Here is a 22,275-nt window from a genome sequence, read left to right as displayed (position 1 = left end):
GTTTCCAAGAACTGGGTTCATTATTAGATCCAGTGGTCAATCCAGCAGCCAAAATGGCATTTATGGAAGGTACTTGGAATGTTCCCATCAAATCCACATGAGTGAACAATGCTGTATTTTTGTCTGCTTGGGTTTCTACATCATTGGATGCCCATATTGGAAATCTGAAATGGCGCTATTGAAGTACGTTTGGATGGAGAAAATAACATTGAAAAGGTTTACTGTGGTTTGATGACATTGGGAAGTTTGATGGTTTGCTATTTGAAGGTAAACCACCACTACTCTGTGTTTTCATTTGTATAAACTGTGATTAAGTCCCCTACCTGGTCTTTTAGGTGGATTGCGGGGTTGCCAAAGGGATGCTGGGCCCAGGGCTGGAATGGCAGGGGGGGAGTTGTTACGCCGGGGGGGGTTGACTTGGCTGCCTGCACTTGACCAAACGTGGAGTGCAGGGGCTCGCCACGATACCACCATACATGTTCCAGATGTTTTAAGGGAATCCGAGAACAGCAGTCCTGTGCAACCAATAGCACCTGCATGCTAGGCTTCCCTCGCATGGGCACACGAGTCCCATATGCAATTACAAAGGAAAAGAGCTCGAAAAAGGACAGGGAAGTCCAGAGGCAGTCACCAAGTCCACTCACAAGGCCTCCTCTTTCAAACGGTTACAAACAGATGGGCTAAGAGTTCACCCAGATGGCAGCATCAGGATGTGGCAACCTGAGCAAGGACTACCCGGTGGAAGGGACTACACACCTCCAAGTCGCTCATCAGAGCTGGAAGCCATCCTCCAGGGTAGAGCGCAACAGGCAAACCCTTCATCAGCTGTCTGAAGAGAGACACGTGTGTTCCTTTTCCCCAGAGAGAGGCTGGAAGGCTGGGCCAGGGTGTGGCAGGCTGAGAGGATTATCTAAGGGGAAGGACAAGCCATTCCCGCGTCCAGTAATTCCAGAGTAGAGCACTACAGCCAATCCTCGTCCCAGACCCACACCAGAATACCCTTACACCAGAGGGAGGCAACAACGCTCAATTAAAGGAAGCGCCTGTGCCAGAAGGGAGGATCTTGAGGAAACAAGGCTTTAGGTGCAACACCGAGGGGTTGAGGGGAGAGAGATTGCAGCATGTGGCTGGAGTACCAGAGCCCTTGGAAAGAGGGCTGTGACGACTCTAGTGCAACCAACTTGTCATGCTGTAGCTCTGATGTCTGCAAGAATGCCCGACACTCATAACCCTTCCTACGGTATCTAGTCTTTCCATCTAATGCCATTTCATAGAATGTTTTCCATCTAAAAACTTTGCATCTAATGCATTTTTTTTTTGTTGAAAATTTGGTTTTTATTGAGATTTTATCATTATGACATAACTCAAGAAATAATACAGACATTAACATGTATAAAAGTGAGGTCACAACTCCCCTCCACTCCCCTCCCTTTCCGATACCATGGTTTATTGGATGATGACAACAGCAAGGTCCAACACGTTATCTAAAGACACAATGCGAGCATAAGGTAGTCCCAAAAAAGAAAGGGCGCTCAAAACGTAAGGTCCAACATGTAAAAGTCACATTTCCTGTTACAACCGATCTCTCCCCGCTCCAGGGGGAATGTCCAGATAGTGATGTTCCAATCGGGGGGGGGGGGGCGTCTGATATGATTACATATGTCTTAAGCTGTTTTCCCATACTTATCAAAAAATGGCAGCCATAGGGCCTCGATGTTAGACTTGGATTCAATTCATCGATCAGGTGAGTTAAGTACTCCATATCATAGATTGCTCGTGTTTTTGATACCCAATCCCCCTCCCGAGGAGGTCGGGTGATTTCCATTTTTGGGCCCAGCAGCATCTAGCCGCAACTAGCATGACTTGCAACATATGGTCGTGTTTCACCTTTGGACCCCCCTCAATCTCGATACCAAACAACACTAGCCAGGGGGACAGGGTTCTCACCATTCCATCTACCCCTTTTATCCATGATAAGACCTCACTCCAGTAAATTTGTACCACCTGACACTTCCACCTCATAATCTAATGCATTTATTTGGGAGGTAAAGGGTTAATTGTTGTTTAGGTGCATTATAAAGGGTAAAAAACGGGTTGGCGGCGGACCCCCTCCAAAAACAATTGCATTAGATGCAAAGTTTTGAGATGGAAAAAATTCGATGGAATGGTATTAAATGCAATGGCATTAGATGGAAAGACCATTAACCCTTCCTACAGAGTCTGTCAAGAGGCTCCAGTCCGCAAGATTGGACTGGGAACCAAAAGAGGATCTGGATTTTGTCCCCAAAGTGGCCCCATTTGACATCTAGCAATCATAAGCAGCATCTTGATTGTGTGTTTGGCATGCATACATTCACACAATTCTGAGTGCTCTCAGAAAAAGGATGCCCAACGGGTAATCTCCAGGCTTCCCTGTAGGCTGGTCTGTAGTGGAAACTCAGGAGAATGATCTGCTCTTAGTTGAAGAAGAATGGTGTGGCAACCTCAGAAAGCCGGGAGTGGGAACCCAGGAGAAGAGACCCTGAAAAGACAACAGAAGAAGAGAGTAGAATCATCTGGGAGAGACCCTGCACCAGACTTACTGAAAACAATGTGTTTGAACACTTTTATTTCCCCAAGAGACACTTTCTTTTGTGCTCGAGGATTACCCTCTACAGGCCTGCCAGAACCGTGCGGTCCTCCTCACAAGTTTTGCTAAGAATCCCAAGCTACTGTAGGGCGCAAGTGGGGGGACAATCCTTCTCAGTTTTGGCTCCCACCTCATGGAAGTCTTTCTGTGTCCCTTTGAGATACTGTTGATAATCTTCAGTTTTTTAAGAGTGTGAAAACCTATCTCTTTTGATTCTCAGGTCTCTTGGTCAGGTCATCCTCCTCCATCCATGTTGTATAGTGCCTAGATGCCTTTGTGCCATAGTTTGCACTCTATAAGTCTCCATACAATGCAATAAAAGCTTTCTAGAAGCAATACCCACCGTCTGACAACTTTAGTGTAGTTCAGACTCTTCCCAGGTTGTACACAGTCCTAATATACCATGCTGTTAAGCAGACCCTTTTGCATAGCGTTGGTGTCAATCAGTGTCCACTACATCACCGCACGTATTGGTCACTTGCTCCTTGCTCGAGTAAGGTGGAAAGGCCCTTCAGGGTGTGCAAGACACGCAGGTGAGTGGGTGCAAGGTGGCGTCAATCAAAAGAGAAGGGTAAAATGGCGTAATGGTGAGGCGGTACATGAAAGTTCAGAAGACTCGATGGAGTAGGTTTGTCTTGAGTAGCCTTCTTCTCTTGCAAAAGAGTTGTGAAGCCTTCGTCAAATACGGCAAAGCAACAACATCCTAGGGCTTGTGATGTGTAACCTGGGACGGTAATTTGCATAGAGCTGGAGGACTGGTGTGCTCTAATGCCCTAAAAGAATGGTAAATCATGTTTGCCGGTAACTGTAAGCAGCAAGAAAACAAAACTCACAAACCTTGTGAGTTCTTGTTTCCAAAGCAAGCATAACACTGCCGCCACCATCCTAAAACAACCATACCTCGGCCATCACCTTGCATTGCTCCATGCATCTCTCCTTATTGTAATTTGCCTGCAAACCCAGGTCTTCTATTTCAACTTTAAAGTTTTTAGAGTCCATTATTTTGTGGTGTTGCTCACATGAAACATAATTGACGAGTCATTTCCAAATTTATTTGAAAAAATGTTGACTTTTCTAGTAATTGAAGTCTACTTCAAAGTTTGCTTACATACATGTCATTTGTTCTGGCATGTTTGACACCATGAGCAGTGTATGATGGTGGCAGTTATGTTTTTTGACAATGGAAGCAGTGAAGTTATAGTTGCTTTAGAAACCATAATTGCCTAAAGTGTTTTGGTTTTTGCTGTCTTTCCCTGCAACCGTAATGTTCCTTGAAAACGTTTTTTTAACTGAATTTCATTATTTACTAGTACAACCTAAAAAGCTGTTCGAGTGGAGGTTGTGGTTAAGTGAATTTCCAAGTTTTTTTTTTTAAAATGGTCTACAAAATCATATCTACAATACCCACTGGGCTTAACTGCCCATGCCCCAGACCCCAGCAAGTCACTCACTGAGCCTGGCCACAGTACCCCCTTTGCGCTCATTGCTACTATGTGCGCCCTTTGCCATGACCGCATGCAATATCTGGAGGCATCTTCATCTGGAGCATGTGTGAAGCCACACTTGATTATCACTTGATTTCGTGCCCATGCCTCTGGCCACCTTTCCCATGACATGGCCTGCAGCCATGCCCAGGCTCAAGGATGCCGCCCACCTTAGTGACTGCACGAGGCATTGGCCCAGGCGCATTAGCCAACCTCACCCCAAGTGATCTGTGGGACACAGGCACCATTTTCCATAAACTTGCACCAACCCGCCGCCATGTTTCAGATATCTTGGACAAGTAGCAGCACATCTGTTCAAAATGTCTTTAGTGTCACGTTCTCTCTTCTGCTTGATGTCTCCCCACATAATTAAGGAGGGGGTTGTCCCGACACAAGATGGTCTGCTCAAAAGGCACGACACAAGCAGCGTGCTTCAAAAACGGTTGTTAGGGAGTGTAAAGGCTTGTGTCAAGGTGGGAAATCCAAAAGCCTCCAATTAGAAATCCTGCATGCCTCTATCCCTTGGAGATTCCACAGAGTTCTGCCACGTCACTTAGTCTTTGGGCAATGTGGGTTTCTTCTGGATCCTCCTGCTTTCCTGAGGTTTACTGTAGGTGACTTGCGTAAGCTGCTGAACTCTCCTCTTGGTTTCTCCTGCCTCGGAAGGGGATGCATTGCTGGGCCTGTCCAGCTGAGGAGTTGGAATAGGTCTCTTCCAAATGCCTAAAACATTAGGCTAAGTGGAAGCCACCCTTGAGCTTCTACTGGCTTCTTCTGGGCATCTCACCACCCCCTTCTCTGGTGTCCTGGTTCTCTGGCCTACCAACCCAGCTTCTCGCTCCTAGATGTCACACCCCATGCTCCTACCTATGGGTTCTTTTTCGGTCCCCTTCTCTTTCTCTTCTCTAGCCACTGATATCACCTGTACATTCTCGACGTTCCGCCACATGCACATTCCTCCACCCACCCCAGGCTCTCCCCTTTTCAGGCTTAGGATTAGCCTATAGCACCTCTACCACTCTGACCGTCCTAGAGATTAACACGCTCCTCTGTTTTGTTGCACATTTCCCCTCTATTCTTCCTCTGCCGTTCATAGTCTTCCCCCCTGACGCCCATTCTCTTCACATTTCTATTGTTTCACTTCCCCTCCACCCCCCTCCAGTTTCTATTCCTCCTTTCCTCTCTTGTCTCCTGCAGTCTCTGATATTCCTCCCCTTTTATAAGATGTACTGTGCTGCCTTTCTTTTCCCCTCACTATCTAGCTGGATGAGAATGGACAGAAGGGCAGCAGACTCAACCACTCCTAAGCCACCCAGTGGAAAACACTCACTTGCAACACTCCAAAGCATTACTTAAGAACTGAAACCAGATGGTCTCTATAACTCCACATCTTCATCCAGGACTTCTGTGGGCACCCCTATTTTCTGAAAAGGTCATAGAGACCCTCATCTTTCATAACACAAGTTTCCCATCTGCAAAGAGCAAATTGGTAATTGGAACAGCTGATGGGCAAAAAGCTTTGAGGAGTAAATGACCCCCCTCTCCTCACGGTGAAAGATGCTGACCCTGTCAAGAAGGGATGGGCACCTCTCTCAACCTGGGGCACGATGCCTACCATCGGGTTGCCAGAGATAGTTCTGCGCCAGAGGCAGGGCGATTGAGTTGGGATGTCCCCAGTCTCGGCCCTTCTACCTGTGCCTGGCTTCAACTGTCAAGAACCACTGTTCACGCCATACTTGCCGTGGCTGGTTTTGGCCAGTGTTATTTTTCTGGACTCCAGAACCCCGCAGTCCTTGCTGTGGAGAAGGGAATGAGCAACCTAACAGTGAGAGCTGGCGGTGAATAGCAGGACCACGGAGCGGTGCGCACTGCAGACCAGCAACCCGGAAGCTCAAACATACTCATAAGAACTTTAAAGTGATTCTGTTTCTCATGTGCTGTCAGTGCAGACCTCCAGCGGAGCTGCGGTTGAACACCACACGCAGAATAACTTTGAGAAAGACTGTGTTTTGTTGCGTAATTTCAGTGGTCTCATGCTTGTGGAGAGGGTGGGGCTTCAGGGGCATTTTAAAGCCTAGTATCCATATGTCTTGACCGCACGGAAAGAACAAACTTGCGATTGGCCTTGGGAATAGGCCAGTAAGCGGGAGTAGGAGCATAAAAGGGGCCCCAGGAAACAGCACAGTGTGGATTTTCGGATGACCAAAAGGAGGAAGGATGAAGCATTCCACCTAGCATGGTTGAGGATTGTAAAGAACGTGTGCAAGATGAGGCTATTACTTAAACTGTTCAAACACAATTGTTTGAATGCCCGAATTTACCGAATTTCAAGGGTCCGAATTGACTGTTGCACAGTTGACCATATATATATATATATATATATATATATATATATATATATATATATATATATATATATATATATAATGGGTTTGGGTGGGGGGTTTTGCATTGGGTGGAGGGTTGCGTGGGGTGTCCCCCTGCATATATGTAACAATTGACCTTCAAAATTCGGTCAATTGTGCAAAGGTCAATTGTAATTCGAACAATTGTAGTTCAAACAATTCGTATACAACCCAAGATGAGATATTTGTTACTGAGAAAGTGGTACTTGGGTTTCATTGTGTGTGTGTGTTTGTGTTTGTGAAGAGCGTGACTGAGATTAAGTGTAAGAGTAGGGAGTATATGTGAGGGTGCGTGAATGAGAGAATGAAAGAAGGGTGACTGAGAGAAGGACGGGTGGAGCACAGTGTAGAGGGGAGTAGATTGGAGGGGGGAGACTGGAAGATAGAGTATGAGTGAGATTAGCAGGAAATGGAATAACATTGTTACAGAAAGAGGATAGTGGGAGGAAGAGGGGGGAGGAAAGTAAAAGGAAGGGAAAGGAAAGGGAGAACTTCGGGGCGAGGGGTACATGGGCATTAAAGGGCAAGGATAAGCGAGACCTGGGTGATCCCTTCTCTTTTAGTTTTGTGGGACCCTGGTTAGGTTCTATCTAGAAAATCCCAGAGGGAGCCAGACAGTATGAACGGCTGTCCAGTTCATAGACTGTTGGGGTTACCAATCCCTAGTGACCACCTTGGGAATAAGGGACACCTGGTCAGGGAGAGAAAAGCCCATGGGAGACAAGAGAAAGAGGGATGACCCTCAGTGAGCCCCAATTCAAATATTCTAATAACCCTTGATCAGTCTTTGAGAGTTGGTGTGTTCTTGAGGCCATCTGGACTAGGACACCCCTTCCCCTGTTTCCTTCTCAAATAAAGTTTACATTAAGATTAAGCCCCCACTTGGAAACCACCTTTAACCATTGAAGATGCTGCAGAAATTTGCTATGGCCTGGACAATTCCATACATGGTTGAGGCCTGAACTAGAGTGAGGGTTTGTGCGGGGGAGGTGGGGGGGAATTGGACCACCACCCTCCTAACTCAGCTACACAGAGTATGCACATTTTGGGCAGATGGACCCTCTCCCTCTCAGTAGCAGAACCCAGTCTCTGTAGCAGAACCCACACCATATTATCAAAAGTACACCATGTTTGTGAAGTATTGTATCAAGGGGGATTGTGAACCTGCAACCTCCTTACATAAATAGTGCTTCATACCAGATTTGGAGCACTATATATATGCCACTTCCATCATCTGACCAGTCTGAGTCTGAAAAAAAGGTGTGTGAGAGGGCTAAGAGGAACTGAGATGGCTAAAAGGAACCCTGGGTGCTGGGGGTGCCCCTGCTCCATGATGCTGACCCTGGTGGTGGTACATGGAGCAACCGCAGGTTCCCTCTCCTGGTCCAGACCATGTCATCAGAGCCCTACGAGCGAGAGTTCTACACTTAAATAGGTAACCAGCTATTTTAATCCTTCAGGCCAGATAGTGAATGTTAGACCGAGCCAGGAACATATACGATTCCTGCAAGCACAGTCCTTGGGTTATCCCGTATGAGTGATTGTAGCTTGCGTGCTGCACCGAAGAGGATGTATGGGCCGTTGCAGAGCGAGTTGAGCCACTGTCTGGAAGCAACAAGTGAATTGCCTGCAGAACTGAGATCATGCTGCAATTAGATGTCATGCAGGGCCAACTGATTCCAAAATGGTGGTCTATCCCCTTTTGAAGTCTAGCCTTGTGCTTGTGCAATGTAAAAATCAATCGGAACAAATGGGCTGGGGAGGAGCCAAGGGCAGTCCAGCCAATTCTGGGGCAGAGGCAATTAAGGGCCACAGGTGTAAACGATAAAGCCCTCATCCTTCCAATCCCTTCAACACCCTTAGTATAAAAAAGTGAATGAAGAAGTCCATAGTGAGGAAGATAGCAGCCAAGCTGGGAAAGCAGTGGTGTGCAGATTGAGACATAGAGGAGGAGAAATGAAGGATCAAGAAACAGATACAGCTGGAGGAGCAAAAGATAAGAGGCGAGAAGGAAGGCAAATACCAGGGAGAGGAAATGTTTGGGTGATGGACAGAGGAAGTGAAGCTGAAGGAAGATGGAGGACAGCAGTGGAGTAAGGAAGGGAGGTGCTCATCTGAGGCAGAGAAAGGTGAGCAACTGTGGAAAGTCAGAGGAAGTGGAGAGAGGGGGTCCAGTCCAGAGAGCAAGCATTGGCACACCAAGAGGGCATAGCGTTGGCAGGGGGATTTAGAGGCAGGTAACAAACACCCTTGTAGCCAAGAGACCAGGGATGGTAACGTGGAGAAGAACCTTAGTAAGCTAACCCATGGACTGGTAGTACTCCAACAAAGGGAAAGATAGACACCAAAATGATATTAGGTTAGCTGAATGCCTTAATTTGGTTTCTAATAGAACTGGCAAGATCACAAAGTGAAATAAACCCGACTTGCTTGTGAGAGCCAGCAAAAGAGGGGGTCCTCTCAGAGCCTGAACCAGAGTTACTCCCTAAATACCTGGAACCTTCTTACCCTTGGCTGGGGTTGCTGCCGGAAAAGATACCTGGGACAGATGGGGACGAAAACAGCTGGCACCTGCAAGCTACGCGACCACGGCTCAGACGAGCCAACCTTTGCCAGCGACTTGTACAGAAGGATTCTGTATCTAGGATCCTATAGGTGGGTGGCTGTGTACATTCCTTTCAATGCAGTGGAGCGTAGTGAACTTGAGATGGTGACTTGAGATGTTTAAACTGGCAACCTCAGTCCAACTATAGATCTGGACTGTGTTCACAGGACACTCGTTCTTCCCTCATTTAGCTCTCCCTATTTTCTCATTTGGTTACATCTCTGGTCCACCCCTTGTGTTTGAAGTGAATTACGCTAATCCATCTGGGCCTTCAGTTGCCTGTTGACCCCTGTCAGGTCTGAAACGACAGCTCCCTAGCACCAAAGGGCCGCCAGTGGCTCTTCCTTAGCTAGGCCAGAGGTAGCGGAAGTCTCCCTTTTTGGTGGCTGATTTCAGAAAGCTTTGATCCACACAATTCTGTTGGCCTGTAATTATATATTGAGGGTGTCCCGCCCCAGTTAGGGGGGATGGAACCTTAAGAACTTCCACTATGCAGATACCCTAGTTCTAGGCTGCGATGGCTAGTATGTTTTTAAATTGGAGGGCCGTAAGCATTGCCCATGAATATGAATGAGTGACTGGAAGCCTGAACGCAAGCAGAGAGGTTTGGGAGAGGGGGCTTTCCCCATGAAAACCTTTTTTAAATAATGGGTTAAAATGGTGCATTTTACAGCACACTATGAACAATTATGTAAAATGCCACACCGTTTACAATCAGTTTTGTTGGCTAAAATGGGAAATAATCCACGAGATGCCAAGTCACCAACAGTGTACATGAGCATTTTGCAGCACATTTCATGATACCTTTGCCCAACATATTCTAATATAAATACATTTTCATGCTGACTATACCCATACATGTCCATGCTGGCTACATCAAATATACCCGTATTTCTACATAAGAACCTACTCATGTTTTACTTTTCCCATAATACCAGGTTTGATATCTAAGAACCCATGCCTACACATAAGAAAATACTCCTTTTAGGTTTGCCCTCGGTGCTAGTAAAAATGCAAGGCCATAGTAAGAAAAACTACCCAGACTGGTTGCACCTTTATAGGCCAGCACAGCCATGTAAGAACACTCACTGTGTTGCTGACTTTGCCTTTAACACCAGGAAAAAAAGCCAAGCTACAATAAGAAAACGCATCTCTGCTGAAATGCCCCCTCTCCCCCCATGTAAGAACACTCATGTTGGCTTTACCTTTAACGCCAGTATAAAATGCAGTGCCATAGTAAGAAAACATTTATTTGCTGGCTACACAAATGTCCCGTCCCAGTATAAAATGTCTGCCGGAGTAAGACAACAGATCTTTTCTGGCTACATACATGCAAATGCTCCCTCGCGTCACCCCTCCCCCCCCATGTGAGAACTCTCATGTTGACTTTGTCCATGTGTCTCATGCCATGCCGCAGTAAGAAAACATGCTTCTGCTGCTGTCTGCTCCTACCAACTCGTCCACCACCCCCTATGCCCCCAACCCAACCCCCAGGAACGGTGCCGGGGCCTTTCAACCTTTCAGAAGAAATGGGCGCTGGAGGGTCCCAAGGAGCTTGTTTTACCATTCTCCTTTAATTTGGGACAGTAAACATGTGCAGGGCTCACATTGCTAGCTGCCTTTGCTGGTGGGCGCATGGCTGTCTACTCCCTCTGGCGGTCTCTAGCAAAGTTCTTAGCATCTGGTTCCCCAACATCGGCTCCTTGCTGGCAAAGAGCGATTTATAGCTTCTCAGCACACATGTAGTAGTGTTGGCTGCCGGCCCTGTGATATTCTGCAGTTATTCACCACCTCGCTGTATTCTTTGGAACCGTATTATAATTGATCACAAATGCCTTCACAGGCCATGTGAACAGTAAGTGTGCCCAAATACTGTGATTATATTATTAATAGTTTTTAGCCATTTGTAATATAATCTAAATTAGGCACCTGCGCCTCATATATATTTCCTTTGCAGGTATGTAATGTATAATTACCACAGATTAATTAAAATGACCAAAAGTGCACTGCAAGTGTACATTTAATGAAGACAAATATTCTATAACGATACAATACTATAAAAATTCAACAATCTAGTGAGTTTCTATAATATTGCATTGTTATAGAATGTGTTTTCATTAAATGTATACTAGCAGCGCACCTTTTGATCTTACTATAATTTAAACACCCCACGGGCGCCACTGACAGTTTTTCCCAGCTGAAGGGGGGAGGGGAGGCAAAAGATAGTGTTGAAGTGGACACCCATCAGCCCTGACACATCTTCAGCCGGCCTGGGCTCCCCCAGGCTCGCATGTACACACACCTTCATACCCATTCATCGCACAAGCAGCCAGACACGCATTCAAACATTCACTCTGATTTAAAAAAAAAAAAAAAGGAAAGAAAAAGAAAATTCACTTGCATGCATTCTGCATTCATTCACTCACACAATCAGCAGCATTCATTCATTCACTCGCGCATTCAGCAATTATCTGTATTCATTCACGTGTACATTCTAAAGTATTGCACCCTCACACAAATGCGTACTGGGCTCTCAGTGCAGCAGGTAGTTGTGATTTGTTATTTTAAAGGTTCTTAAACCGCGCACTGTTGCCACCTGCGTGGTTTCTTGCCGCTTTTGTGAGGGTGTGTTCACACATGCAACCACACACCCATACAGCCCCTCCGATGCACGCGTTCGCTCTGATTAAAATATTAAACATTTTTAAAATTCAGCTAGTATGCGTGGATTCGAATGTAATAGTTGAGAATTGAACGTTCAATACTCACGCAATCTGCCACATTCATTCACTTGCACATTCAGCAATCATGTGCATTCATTTCTGTGCACATTCAAAAGCATTGCACCCTCGCTCACACATACACACAATCACTCGGATACATGGGGACACGGATACATACCCACAAACATAAAATGCTTGCTTCTTTGTTGGCTCAACTCCAGTCTCCCACGTACTCAACACCTGCTCCGGGTGGCCCTCCCTAAACCGTCCAGACAGGAAGCAGGGAGAGGCGTCAGTCAAACACCTCTCCCTGATTCCTAGTGAGCAGAGTGGAGTGGCAGGGACGGTCTGTCCCAGGCCCTCCGAATCCACCGGGAGGCATAGGAGCACCCCCTTATTCATGTAGAGGGTGCAGTACCCCAGCCAGCATGGTCAGTGGGCCATACAAGGCTGAAGAAGCAAACCGTCCCCGCCAGCATAGCTCATTGCACATGTGCGGCTGGGTTACTGTTCCCAGGGGGAAGCCTTGTTTCCCACAACACAGCTCCAATCCAGGAGCGCTCCCTCAGCTCAAGGCTGTAGCCGAGGGAGTGCTCTGTCTTCTCCATAATGGGAGGGGGACGGGGGAGACAGCACCCTCTCGCACATCACGGAGGGAGCTGCCCCTGGTCCCAGGACATGTTTTATATCCTCCTCTACCTAAAACCACTCTGCTCCCTTTCATTTCCAGTTGCCACCTCCTCAGGAACATGTAGGCTTAAAGACGCACCCAGGATGAAGCCCGCCCTGAAGCAGGCAGGTTACACAGGCAAGCAAAACCTTTCACATTTGAAAAGTGGACCTTTATTTTTCATAGATGGATGCTGTTGACGAATTCTACCTTTAAAGGTGCCCTGGAAGAAGTTCAAGACCGGTATGATTAATAAGAGATCCGAGCTTAAAATATGTTCAACTTGCTCCGCACTGCTCAAAAAAAGGATGCTCCTGTTCGGAATGTCCGAAAATGCACGTACTACAACACAGAGAAAAAACGCACACACTGGAAAAATATTTGTTTGACAAGAAAAAGGAAAAATATTAGTTTTTCCTATAAATAAGAATATTTTTCTAATACATGCAAAGTTTATAGGTGTCTAGTAAATAGTACAATGTTCCTATTCTCAAATGTCTGCAAAAAATCTGCATGGATTTCACTGTAAAGAATATCATTTTTTTAAGGGAGCTATCGAAAAAGTCCATCTTTCAAACTTTAGTTTTACTTTCATGTTGGCATTTTCCGTCAGTCAAAATAAAACTATTTCCCCAAATATACAAATTCCACCGGACCAAAGATCAATTCAAAATAGCGGTAGAGGAGAACTTTACAACTCTCCCGTTAACAATAGCAATGACTAATCCTCCACACTAGCGTGAGAAGGGGTTTAGATTCTATTAAAGACAAGGAGGTGAGTATTATGCAAAACAATCTTTACTCCTGAACCACAGCAGCAAAGAAAAACTTTTGTAACAAAAAGTTGCAATATAAAAACCCCAGTCCAACATGGAGGGCAGGTCATGCCCTGGAGGTAACCAATGGGCTCAGAGCCAGCCCCGTAAATGTCCATTACTCTAACACCAACTACTCTTTCTGCAGCTGTCCTGCCTCAAACGCCCACTGCACAATCCAACTGCGTAGCGCGAAGAGCAAGGGTACAACGAAAAAAGGCGGAATCTGAACTTCTCCGTCGCTTGAAACTGCAGTGAAGCTCCTCTCCGACAGGACCTCTCACCCAAAAGCTGAAAGAATAACAAAAATAGATGAGGGCGGGCAGGAGGGATAATACTCGCCTCTTTGTCTTTAATAGAATCTAAACCCCCTTCTCAAGCTAGTGTGGGGGATTAGTCATTATATGGCAAGGCAGGAGGCTCATATTATGCAAGTTCAAAGCCCTTGCATTACATCAATTGCAACATGAGCAATACGCTTATGATAAAATGCTTTGAAAGTTCTCTTTCTTGACCAATCAGCGGATTTCAGTATTTGTTATAAACTACCCGCAAGGAAAGAGGCTTTAGAGGCCATAGCGCCCCGAACCAAATGGGGACCATAGGAGGATGTGTCAACTCCCGCCTCCCGCACAACCCACCTAATCCATCTGGCCAAAGCGGAAGGTGATACCGGTTTATGGGGCTTCCTGTAGGAAATCAGCAGCTCAGAGGTGTTCGGAGGCCTAAGACCGTCCATCTTCAACTCAAGAAAGACATTTCAAACATTTGTTAACACATAGTTTACAATCTTCTGGAAAGGCTGGATAAGATATTGAGGAAATCAAGCATTTAGTTCTATTTGAGATAAAGAAGGTAACCCTTTGAAAGGTAAACATCTTATTGTCCACATCCATTATATAACTGCTGCAAGGACAGGTTTTCATTAGGATGCCAGGCTCAGAAGAGATCCAACACCAAATTTACATCCCAAAGAACCGAATACCTGCGAAAGTCCTTGGAATCACCAGGAAGAGCTGAAATCTTCCAAGCCATAAGGGAGAGGTGCCCCTGAAGGACCAGCTCAGGAGGGAGACCCCCCCCCCCCCCGGATCTACCAGCAACTGGGGGTAGAGAGGAAGAAGATGAGGAACGTCCACCGCCAACTCCAGAAGGGCTGGGAACCACACCTGAGAAGGCCAAAAGGGGACAATCAGCACCAGAGTTGCTGTCTGCCTCCGTACTTGAACCAGCACCCTGGCTATCATGGCAAAGGGAGGGAAGGCATACGCCAGAGGACCCAACCAATCCTGGAGGAAAGCGTTGGTAGCTAGATCAATGGGATCCGGTCTCTAGCTGTAAAACCTGGGAACCTGACAGTTAAGCCTCGAGGCAAACAGATCCACTGAAAACGGACCCCAGAGAGACACTATCCTGGCAAAGAGTGCCCTGTCTAACATCCAGTCACTTCCGTCTTGCAGATGCCTGGAGTTCCAGTCCGCAACCTCGTTGCTGACTGCTGGGAGATACTCCGCCTTCAACACAATATCCCGATCTAGGCAAAAATGCCAAAACTCCCTCGCTAGATTCGCTAGGGCCTTGGACCTGACGCCCCCCAAGTGATTGATGTATCGCACCGCAGAGACATTGTCCCTCCGGAGGAGGACACAACAATTCCCCTGGTCCTTGAGAAGGCTTTGGACTGCAAAAGATCCCGCCAACAACTCCAGACAGTTGATAGGCAGCTCTTTCTCTGAATCGGGCCACTCCCCCCTGTGGATACTTGACCCAACCTGGCTCCCCAGCCCGCTCTGCTGGCATCTGGCTCCAGAATGAAATCCTGAGAGGGACCAAAAATTGCCATTCCAGGCATCCATGTGCCTGAGCCACCAAAGGAGCTCTTACCTGGCCTTGGGGGACAACAGCACTAACTGCGAGTAAGACAGACTCCTGATCAGATGCTTGGACTTCAGATGTTGCAACGCTCTGTAATGTAGGGGGGCTGGAAAGATAACTTGGATGGACGCTGACAACATCCCCAAAACCCTGGCCAACTGCCTGAGGTAGATCCTCCCCTTCCTGAGGAGCAGGCAAATTTCCTTCCTTATATTGGAGAGCCTGTTGACCGGTAGTAGGAGGATGCATAGGTTTGAATCTATATTGAAGCCCAGAAACTGGATACATTGTGTAGGCTTCAATATTAACTTTTTGACATTTATGACAAACCCTAAGCCCTGTAGAAGTGACACCGTAAACTCCAGATGAGCGCAAAGAGTCTGAGAGTTCTGGGCTAAAAAGAGCATATCGTCTAGGTGTATTATGATCCGAATCCCCTTGGACCTGAGGAGAGCCATCACTGGTTTCATTAACTTGGTGAAAAACCACAGGGCTGATGACGGGCCAAACGGAAAGGAGGCAAACTGTCAAACGCGACCCCCTGCCCCACTGGAACTGAAGAAACTCTTGGTGAGGAGGGAAGAGAGGAGCCACTAGGTACGTGTCCTTGAGGTCCAATTTGACCATCCAGTCGCCGGAAGAAGGGTGTCCCTGAGTAGATGGATCCACTCCATCTTGAAGTGGTGGTATACTACAAAAGAGTTGAGGGCCCTCAGGTTTATGACCGGGTGAAACCCTTCTCCTAGCTTCGGAACCAGGAAAATGGTACTCAGAAATTGAGAGGCTGTGTAGGAGGCTGGGACTACTGCTCCTTTGGAAATGAGGTCCCTGACCTCCACATTTATCAGAATCTGTTTGACCTCGTCGAACACCAAGGGAAGGGCATAGGGGAAATGGCAAGGGGGGGTGGGGAGTAAAACTCTATTTGAAAGCCCTGAACTGTCTGCAATACCCAAGGGTCCAAGGTGAAGGCCTCCCACTGCGGAAGAAACCTTACCAGTCTGCCTCCTACATTTCTGTGGGAAGAAACTTTTAACACATGAGACAGTACCCGATGTTCCTCTTGATCTCCCAGCACCTCTGCCCACACGTCCTCTCCAGTTAAAATTTTGCTGAGGGTAAAATTGGGTAGTTGCTCCCTGAGCAGAGGAGGAATTGTGCGCGCCTCTAGACGCGTACTGGTGGGGATGGGAGGAGCCCTGCAAAAACCAGCCGGCGCAGCGGGCTCTACCTCGCCCAGCCTTGTGGAAAACCTTGGGGGCAAACACCTTCTTCATGTTAGCTTGGGCCTTGTCCAGAGCAGTGAATGTGTGGACATAGGCAGAGAGATCCTTCAAAAAACAATCTCCGAACAAATTGCCCTGGGCCGAAGGCCCTCTTTCCCTCTCTGACATATCCGCCAGTTTAGGATCCAACCTCATGAGCAAGGATTTACACCTCTCCTTGGAGATGGAGGCATTTGCATTGCCGAGCAGGCAAACCGTTCGTTGGATACATCCCCTCAAGACATGAACGTCCACCGGTGTATTAGAGGACGCTGCTTCCTCAGCCAATTAAAAAATGTGTGTGACTGGACCCTAGACGTCCAATAGTTTATCTTGGCAGCTACGCCAAGCTTTGTCTACCCCTTTCTTGGTGTCCTTCCCCTTTTAAGAGAGAAAAGCAGCCATGGACTGGTCGATTTTAGGCGTAAGGGGCACCTTCTTGGGAAGCACCGGCCTAGGGCATTCTGAGCGTAATTTATTTCTGTCCTCCTTAGACAAGGGATGCCTGACCCAAAACTCTAGAAACGAGGAAACCTCCTCCGAAGGATGCCACTCGGCAGACCTGGGGTGTTGGATGAGGGCGGGATCGAAAAACGGGACCCCATTAACATCTGGGGCCGGTCCTTTCTGTGGAGGGGCAGGGACCACCTTTCTCTTGCGCCTTTTAGGAGGCAAATCGGAATCCTCTGAGCTATCCGAGGTGGAAATAGGAATTCTGGGCGCAGCAGTGGGAAGTTTTGAGAGGGATGGCCAGGGTTAGCAGAGAGAGGGGCTGTTGGGATTCTTCCAACCAGTGTTTCTGACCTCTCCTTGGGGAAGAAACCGGAGACGGGACAGGGGATGGACTGAATTGTCCTTGAATGTGTTTGGTCTTACTCGTGCATTTTTTAGGGGCCTGAGCTTTGACAGAGGGACCAGCCTCCTGGGAAGGGTGAAAATCAGCAATCCTATTGATTAGCCTGTCAAAGGCCGAAGCAAGGGTGGTATTGAGGTCAGATAAGGCTGTGTCCAATGATGACTGAATTGCCTGTGCAACCGAAGGCCGACTATGAAGGGACTGACTATGATGAGGACTGGTCTCCCAAACCCTCCCCCAACCTTTCACATTTTGTGGACGGGCGAACCTGAGTGCTGGCATCTGCAGAAGAGGGGGGTCCCCACACCTTTATGCTCCATGACAGCACCACCCCAAACAATAGCAGGTAAAAATATTTAAAAACAAAGAAACAAACAATAATAAATGAATGTGAGAACCGCAGAGCAGTTCAAACTGATTCACTGGGGGAAAAAAACAGCCGAGCAGGCTTACCTTACAGCTGCACACCCTAGAAGGGTGAAGGAGGAGCAGCTGGCAAGGATGGCAACCTTCCTGAAGTACACAGGCCTTGTCTGAAGCCTAGCAGTCAATTATACACAATCAGCGTAACACTTGGAATTCAGAAAAAAAGAAAAAAGGGCATGAGGAATGTGGGAAGCAGCTGTAACACGCGGCTGGCCTGAAGCAAAGCTTCCTCACGGGCCGCGTGCGCCACAATGACGAATTGAATTACTTGAAAGGGACACCGGGCCCTAACAGGGTCGCGTACCTCAACAAGGAAAAATACTTGACAGGCAACACGCTCGCGCGTCGCCGGCCTGAAGCAAGGCTGCAACGGCGTGCGAGCAATAAAACAATCCGTCAATAGGCGGAGGCGGCACAACAACAAAGGGGGGGAAAAGTGCTGCTCACCTCAGTAAGCAATAAGTCACTCGAAACAAAGCTACAACAGAATTCTAAGGAGACCCACGGTCCAAAGCGAACGCTGAGCTAAGCGAACGCTGAGCTAAGCGAACACGTCACTGTTAAAACAGTACACTGTAATTCTACACTTGCAACAAAGTTACACAACTAAACACAGATTCTCCAGCATGGGGTCTGGCATGGATTCACATGCTCATGAATATTCTCCGTCGTCAGGCTGGGAATCCTCGGTAAAGAAAAAAACAGTATCAGTTTCGTTTCTGATCTGTCTTTCGTAGTAGTAACCAATCACTGGTCTCTGCGTCATACTGACCACAGCCAATGACTGCCCTCTACCTAAGCCCCGCCTCTGGCAGCCATCTTCAGATTTTTACCGCACGTTCATGTGTTGGGATCCTCGTGCTATTGCTCTCGAGCGTTAGTGCTATTTGTTCACTTTTTTCTCAAAAACTTCGTTTTTTTCGGTCAAAAGAGCCTCAACCTCCACCGACTCTCCATCCGATCAACGGGGACCCGTGTCGGATTCGTCCACGCCCCTCAAGGGTGAAGATTCGTCAAGCTAAGCTTTTGGAGGACTCCAGAAGTTTCTCAGGCCCATCTCGGTCATGGCCCAGGAGAAGGGAAGCTCGACGCCCGGAAAGCTGTTCAGGGTCTGCCCTGGAAGCCAGCTGCAGAATGTCTTTAAGGAAGACGAACACTCCTTTTGTCTTTACTGCCTACATGAGGACAAGACGCACGTGGAGAAGGACTGTGCGTTTTGCGGCAACATGTCGGAGCGGACCATGAAGGACCGCCATCAACGTCTCGCCAACTGGCTGGAAGGGAAGAGCCCGTCCGGCGAGAAGAAGAGGAAGAAATCCGAGCGGTCTTCTAAGACCTTTGAGGACGCCCCGGCGACGGGGGTCCAACATAAGGCCAAGCACCGCGAGTCCGCTGGCACCGGGAGCGCCGAACGGTCGGGCTCTTCGGGCGCCAGGCAGGGCGCACCCTCCCCGGCACCATCAACCACGAGCCAACGCTCTGGGTCGGGTAAGAGGAAGGCCGAGCACCCGGCGAAGCTCCTGGAGAGGCCCCGGTCGAGCTCGAAGGCGGAGGGGGAGCGAGGCAGTGTCCCCCCCCCTCAAGGAGAAGGCGGTGAGCGCACCTAAGGTGGTGAAAGCCTTAATCCATCCGGCCAAGGCCTCTATCGAGACAGTCGCGGCGGCCCTGGCTCAGCCTGTGGAGGCTACACCAGTGGTGGCGACCTCGGGGCTCAGAGTCTCCCTGCCACCGCGGAGGGAGTCCTCTTTTATGCCCATCGACAGGACCCCTGTGAAACCTCCGACGGAGAAGAAAAAGGGGGGGCAGGAGGTCGTCGTGGATTCGGCCTCAACCTCTGAGGAAGAACTGATCGAGGTCTTAAGCCACGGCGTTGGCGTGGAAGAAGACCAGCCCGTCGGGAGGGATCCCGACGCAGGAGACGACATCGTCGAGGGTACCGACGGGGCCCCTGACCGCCCGTCGGATTCCCCTCTGCCAGTGCCGCAAGACAACTCGGCGGCCATTTTGTTGGCTATACAGTCCTTATGCTCAGAGATAAGGACGAGACTGCCGTTACCAGTGGAGGAACCACTCCCGTCGGGGGACCCGGAACCAGGCCCTTCGGGCAGCCCCCCTCCTAAGAAAAGAAGGATTCACCCTCCACCTCCTTTTCAGCCGTCGCGCCCCGTTCAGCCCTCCTCCCCGTCCACGACTCGAGGGGATGATACGGGGACTGACACGGCCACGACGGGTACGGACGACTAGGTGTACGATGAGGATCTGCCGTCGTCTCCTCCCACCCGGGCTTCCCCGCCCGACGAGATTGGATCTTTTCACTCCATGATCGCCAGGGCATCCGAGCTCTTCCAGCTCTGCCCGGAGGAGAAGAAGGAAGGTTTCTCCAGCATTGGATCTTTCATGGATTCACATGCTTAGAATATTCCCCGTCGTCAGGCTGGGAATCCCCGGTACATTATATAGACCCTTTCCCGTAGGAAAACGTTTTCGACGCTTATGCGTCCTATCCACCTCGTTTTGTATCATGCGTGCCCGCACCGTCAGGACGTCATGATATTAATACAGGACCCGCCCCCGCGCTCCCTCAGATTTCAACCGTCTTTCAAAGTAGTGGGATCCTCGTGATTACTGCTAGTGGAAACTAGGTTGTTTCTTCTGTTTCGCTTCGGCGACGTTCAAATTCTGGAGAATTATGTCTGGAAAAGCGTTATTTCGCCCTTGTGCGACATGTGGCCTCAAAAAAGTTTATGAAGGAGATGCCCACATGGATTGTATCTACTGTCTACACCCGCACCACACGGCGGATACATGTGAGATATGCCAGGGTTTCTCCCAAAAAACCCTTAAGGACCGTAAAAGAAGGCTGGTCGACTGGCTTAATGACGGAGCGGATGCCTACCCGGCTTCGGAAGTTGGCTCCACGGCCTCCAGGAGCAAGTCGGAACCTCCATCGAAGAAGGTACGGCCAGCAGAAAACCGCGCTGAGGACAAGCATAAGGGGAAGCATGCTGGGTCTTCCTCATCACATAAAAAGCCCTCCTCATCATCATCATCTAAGACGGAGAGGCAAGCGCTGTCAAAATCCTCCTCAGGGGACCGTCCCAGGTCTTCCATGAGTCGAGACGCTTCAGCCGGGAAGTCGGCATCGAAATCGGCGACGAAGTCTAAGGGCTCGACGACGACTACTTGCTCGTCGACCTCAGTGTCATTGACGATGCCTATTACTGTTCAGGCAGCAGCGGTTGGGATTCCTTCGTCGACGGAGACTCAGTCTATGGCTTGGCTGCCAGAGGTCTATGACCCGATCCCCCCTGAAGTCTTACTGCAGCCAGACACGGCCTGCTCGGCGGAAGGAGAAGGTGGCACGGTTCTGCAGCCATCGGATTTAGGCTTACGGCCTTCCACGTCGACGACGAGTGCGAGTGGGGGTATGGTGCCTATATCATCAACGTTACTGACCCCCCAGACTGTTTTGTCTCTGGATGTGCTTAATACTCTTCAGAAGCTCCTGCAGCGGCTGGATACGCAGATCCCTCAACCTGGGACTTCATCGTCACTTTTTTCTGTACCTTCCGTCGACGAGCAAAACTTGTGTGGCTCGCTCGACGACTAAAAACCCATCGGCTCCCCAGGCGGTAAAAGATCGTCCTCGAGCGCAGGAGGAGGGTGAGTTATCGGAGTCCGATTCTATACTGGGTGACTCAGGGTCAGACATCTCCCTTTCACCGTCGAGGGACCCAACATGGAGTTCGGATGTAGAGGTAGAGTCTACGAGGAGCCAGACACAGCCATCTCCTCCGGATGATGTGGGAGCCTTCCATGCAATGATGGGAAAAGCTTGTTCCGAGTTCGGCTTGATTCCTGAGGAGCAGAAGAAAGACTGTTTCCTTTTTGACCATATGGGTCAAAGGAGGAAATCGGTATTTGCCATCCCAATTCTGGACCATGTGTGGCAAGAAGGTCTCAAGACGATGCGCCATCCGTTCTCGGAGCCAGCTATAAAGGGACGGATTGAGAAGAAGTTTAAAGCTCCGGAGTCCACTCCAAAATGTCTAACATCACAACCTCTGTCTGACTCGGTGGTGTTGGCGGCAGCGGCTAGGAAGGCCAGGGTACAGCAAAAATGTTCAACTCCACCAGAAAGCGAGGCTAGGAGGCAAGACGCCTTTGGAAAAATGGTGCTCTCGGTCGGTGCGACGACGGTAAGAGCAGCCAATTCTTTAGCGATCGTGTCACGATATGATAGAGAAATGTGGCACAAACTAGCCCCTATCCTAGAACATCTGCCAGACGAACACCGGAAAGCAGCCATGTTACTGGTGCGGGATGGCGAAGAGGCCTCGAACCACGCAATTAATATTGCAGTTGACCTAGCAGAGTCTGGCTTCAAACAAATCAACCATGGCGTAGTACTTCGTCGACAAGCGTGGCTCAAATGTACTACTTTCCGTCCTGAAGTCCAGTACAAACTCCTTGACATGCCATGTGAAGGGGAACACCTGTTTGGCGAAAAGGTTGATGAAGC

At 48.7% G+C, this 22,275-nt stretch overlaps 1 protein-coding gene across 2 annotated transcripts in view; it reads left to right on the top strand.

Moving 5' to 3' along the window:
* The window catches only part of LOC138580810 (cytospin-A-like), a 437,746-nt gene that overhangs the window by 389,067 nt on the left and 26,404 nt on the right, over positions 1-22,275 (top strand). The gene's annotated exons all lie outside the window — the stretch shown is intronic.

This window comes from Ambystoma mexicanum, chromosome 3p (genome assembly GCF_040938575.1).
Source record: "Ambystoma mexicanum isolate Mex_15411 chromosome 3p, UKY_AmexF1_1, whole genome shotgun sequence".
NCBI classification, from domain to species: Eukaryota; Metazoa; Chordata; class Amphibia; order Caudata; family Ambystomatidae; genus Ambystoma; species Ambystoma mexicanum.
The sequence above is the reverse complement of the archived record's forward strand: the minus strand, read 5'-3'. Positions and strand labels throughout refer to the sequence as shown.